At 43.4% G+C, this 4,493-nt stretch overlaps 1 non-coding gene across 1 annotated transcript; it reads left to right on the top strand.

The window, feature by feature from the left end:
• LOC112130689 (U6 spliceosomal RNA) lies at positions 1–102 on the top strand. Its single transcript, XR_002912921.2, has one exon. It is a non-coding gene; the product is annotated as a U6 spliceosomal RNA (small nuclear RNA).
• The last annotated feature ends 4,391 nt before the right edge of the window (positions 103–4,493 follow it).

Raw genomic sequence — 4,493 nt, 5'->3', positions numbered from 1 at the left:
GTGCTTGTTTGGGCAGCATGTATCCTAAAATTGGAATGACACATGGAAGGCAGCACGGCCCCCAAGAGTGACATGCAAATTGGTGAAACATTTCACATTTTTGGAATCCAAGAGATGATAGAATGACATCTTTAAATTGCTGAAAGAAAAAAGCCAAACAAACTGGCCAACCTTTTGGAGGAGATAGTCTTCAGAAATGAAGCATAAACAAAAATGTCTCCAAACAAAAGCTAAGAAAATTCATCACCAGCAGCTCCACCTCCAAGAAACCCCAGAGCAAGTTCTTTGGGCTGAAGGAAAGAGACCCCAGTGGAAGCATCAAAATGCAGGAAGGAATGAAAAACACAGAATAGGGGAAATATTGGGTGAATATACAAAAATGTTAGCTACGTAAGGTAAAAATAAAGGAGTAAATGCTAAAACGCCTATCAGTGGTGCCAGGGCAGGAGAGGAACAATGGAACCATGGAACATTTACCAAAATAGACCATATGCTGGGCCCTAGAGCAAGTCTCAGCAGATTTCAAAGGGCTGAAATCACATAAGAGTGTGTTCTCTGACCACAGTGCAATTAAACAAGAAATTAATAACAGAAAGATAATTGGAGAATCCCCAAGTGTTTGGAAATTAAGCAACATACTTCTCAATAACCTATGGGTCAGAGAAGAAATCACAGTGGAAATTAGGAAATACTTTGAACTGAGTGATAATGAAAATAAACATTGAAACTTGTGGGAAGTAGCTAAAAAAGTGCTTAAGTGGAGATTTTTAGCTTAAAATGCATGTATTAGGAAATAAGAAGGATGAAAATCAATGATCTAAGCTTCTGTCTCCTAAAATTAAAAAAACAAATCCCCAAAACCGAGTAAATTAAGCCTAAAGAAAGTGAAAGCAAAGACTTGGAACCAACCCTAATGTCCATCAATGATAGACTGGATTAAGAAAATGTGGCACATATACACCATGGAATACTATGCAGCCATAAAAAAGGATGAGTTCATGTCCTTTGCAGGGACATGGATGAAGCTGGAAACCATCATTCTCAGCAAACTATCACAAGGACTGAAAACCAAACACCGCATGTTCTCACTCATAGGTGGAAATTGAACAATGAGATCACTTGGACACAGGGTGGGGAACATCACACACCAGGGCCTGTCGGGGGGTGGGGGGCTGGTGGGGGAGAGCATTAGGAGAAATACGTAATGTAAATGATGAGTTGATGGGTGCAGCAAACCAACATGCACATGTATACCTACATATCAAACCTGCACGTTGTGCACATGTACCCTAGAACTTATAGTTAAAAAAAAAAAAAAAAGAAAGTGAAAGGAAGAATGTAATCAAGACAGGAGTAGAGATTAATTAATTAATTGGGAGCAATAGAGAAAATAAAGCCCAGGTAGGTGTTTGAAAAGATTAATAGAAAATTAATAAAATGGCCAGGCTCAGATGCGGTGGCTCACGCCTGTAATCCCAACACCCTGGGAGGCCAAGGGAGGAGGATCACTTGGCCCAAGGAGTTTGACATCAGCCTGGGCAACATAATGCGACTCCAACTCTACAAAAAATTTTTAAAAAATAGCTGGGCATGGTGGTGGATGCCTGTATTCCCAGCTACTTGGGAGGCTTAGATGGGAGGATAACTTGAGCCCAGGAGGTTGAGGCTGCAGTGAGCAGTGATCACACTGTTATGGGACCTTTGGGGTGTTAATTTTCTGGCCAGAAACCTCTGTGGTCGTGGCACCTTTGCCTGAGCTCTTGTCCTGCATCCAGAAAGAATGAGGTACACAGACAAATGAAGGATGAATAAGATAAAGATGAGCTTTACTGAGTGTTACAACAGCTCAGGCCCACAGTGGGTAGCTCCTCTCTGTAGGCAGGTCATTGAGTGTTCCATTCACAGCAGAGAGGAGGCCCTGGAGAGGGTACTCCTCTCTGCAACTGGTCATCCTGATGTCTGCAGCTCTCAGCAGAGAGGAGGCCCTGGAAAGGGTGGCTCCTCTCTGCCAGCAGGTCATCTCTGTAGCTCTCAGCAGGGAGGGTAGTTCCTCTCTGGAACTGGTTGTTCCATCATCTCCAAAGGGTAGCTCTTCTCTGCAGCTGGCCAATGCGTTGTCTCTCTGCCCTCTTTGTCCTCTGACCATCCTCTACCCTGTTCGGGCTGAGCTCAGGGCTTTTATGGACCTCAGAGGGGAGGAAGTGCATGCCGATTGGTCAATGGATGGCCATGGGCGGGCCCAGAAGAGGCACCCGAGTCCCCATTCTGGTCTGTGGGACTGACAGCCTGGCCTCCAGCCTTCAGGCTCTCCTCAGCCTGAGGGTGGGGCCTTACTGGGGACCCACCTGCTTCTACCCAGTAATCTGTCTGCCTCCCACTGCCATTCATAGCCCCAAGGCTTGGCCCCAACCCCATTCCAAGATCAGAGCGGGTACTGGAGCAGAGAGAGGCCAGACAGTGAGAGCAGACACCCTGGAGCCAGCAGGGATGGGGTGAGGGCCTCTCCTGGGCCCTCGAGGGTGTAGGCTGCAGAGACATCCAGGTCCTGCACCTGGGAGGGTGGCTGCAGAGGCACCTGGGGAGCTCCCGCCCCAACTCAGAAGGGGCAGGGCTCCCACTGGCTCCATGGAGTGTGCAGCCCCAGCCGTGCCTCCCTGCTGCACTGGCATGATGGCAGCAGCTGCTATCAACACCACTGCACGGCAGCATGAGTGACAGAGCAAGACTTTTGTCTCAAAAATAAAATATAATAAAATAGACAATTCCATCAATAATGACCAAGGGGGAAAAAAAAACAGGAAAAACTCACATTTTTTAAATTCTAATATCAGAAGTAAAACGATACCATCACTGTGGTAGAGGCTAATGACATTGTAAATGTAACAAGAGGATATTACAAACAATTTTGTGCCAGTAAAAGTGAAAACCTAGATGAAATGGACACATTCTTTAAAAACTACAATTTAGCGGCTGGGCACGGTGGCTCAAGCCTGTAATCCCAGCACTTTGAGAGGCCGAGACGGGCGGATCACCTGAAGTCGGGAGTTAAAGACCAGCCTGACCAACATGGAGAAACCTCATCTCTACTAAAAATACAAAATTAGCCAGGTGTGATGGCACATGCCTGTAATCCCAGCTACCCAGGAAGCCGAGGCAAGAGAATCGCTTGAAACCGGGAGGTGGAGGTTGGAGGTTGCAGTGAGCCAAGATCGTGCCATTGCACTCCAGCCTGGGCGACAAGAGCAAAGTTCCATCTCAAAACAAACAAACAAACAAACAAACGAAAAAACCCTACAATTTAGCAAAACTAATACAAGATTAAGTAGAAAATCCAAATAATCATCTACTGCTAAAAACAATTAAATCTATAATTTAAACCCTTCTCACAAAGAAAACTCCAGACTCAGGTGGTTTCACTGGTAATTTTCCAAACATTTAAGAAATAATACTGATCTTATGCAAACTCAGAAACAGAACACAGGAAATAAAAAAAGAACACCCCCCCAACTCATTTTATGAGGCCAGAAAAATTCTGATATTACAGCTAGGCACAAATCTTACATAAGAGATATTTACAGACTGATATGGTTTGGCTGTGTCCCCACCCAAATCTCATCTCGAATTGTAATCCCCATGTGTCAAGGGAGGGACCTGGTGGAAGGTGATTGGATAATGAGGCGGTTTTCCCCCATGCTGTTCTCGTGATAGTAAGCGAGTTCTCATGAGATCTGGTTGTTTGATGAGCGTCTGGCACTTCCCCCTTTGCTCTCTCTCCTGCCGCCTTGTAAAGAAGGTACATGCTTCTCCTTTGCCTTCTGCCATGATTGTAAGTTTCCTGAAGCCTCCTCGGCCATGCTGAACTGTAAGTCAATTAAACCTCTTTCCTTTATAAATTACCCAGTTTCAGGTAGTGTCTTTATAGCAGTGTGAGAATGGACTAATACACAGACTTATATCTGTCACGAATATAGATGAAAAATTCTAAGTAAAATGTTAGTAAATCAAATCCAGAGATATATTAAAAAGATGATACCTCAAGACCAAGTAGAACTTATCCCAGAAATACAAAGTGGATTTAACATTTGAAAAAAAATCAATCAGTGTAATTTTCCATAATAACAGAATAAAGGAGAAATATCACACCATCATGCCCTTTGATGCAGAAAAACATTTGATAAAATTCAACACTTATTCATGATAAAAACTCTCCAACAATTAAGAATACATTTTTAAAGGAACTTCTTTAATCTGATAAGGACTATATATTTTTTAAAATCCTACTGTTAACATAAATGCAACTATTGAGCACTTTCTTCTTGTCAGCCATGATCACCACTTTGGCTCAACCTGGTACTGGAGGTCCTGGCCAGTGCAATAAGGCAAGAAAAAGAAAAAGGCATGACGACTGGAAAGGAAAAAGGTAGAACTGTTTTTTTTTTCTGATGACAAAACTGTATAAATAGGAAATCCAAAAAAATCTACAAACTATTAGA

The sequence above is a fragment of the Pongo abelii genome, chromosome 23 (genome assembly GCF_028885655.2).
Source record: "Pongo abelii isolate AG06213 chromosome 23, NHGRI_mPonAbe1-v2.0_pri, whole genome shotgun sequence".
Taxonomy (NCBI): domain Eukaryota; kingdom Metazoa; phylum Chordata; class Mammalia; order Primates; family Hominidae; genus Pongo; species Pongo abelii.
The sequence above is the reverse complement of the archived record's forward strand: the minus strand, read 5'-3'. Positions and strand labels throughout refer to the sequence as shown.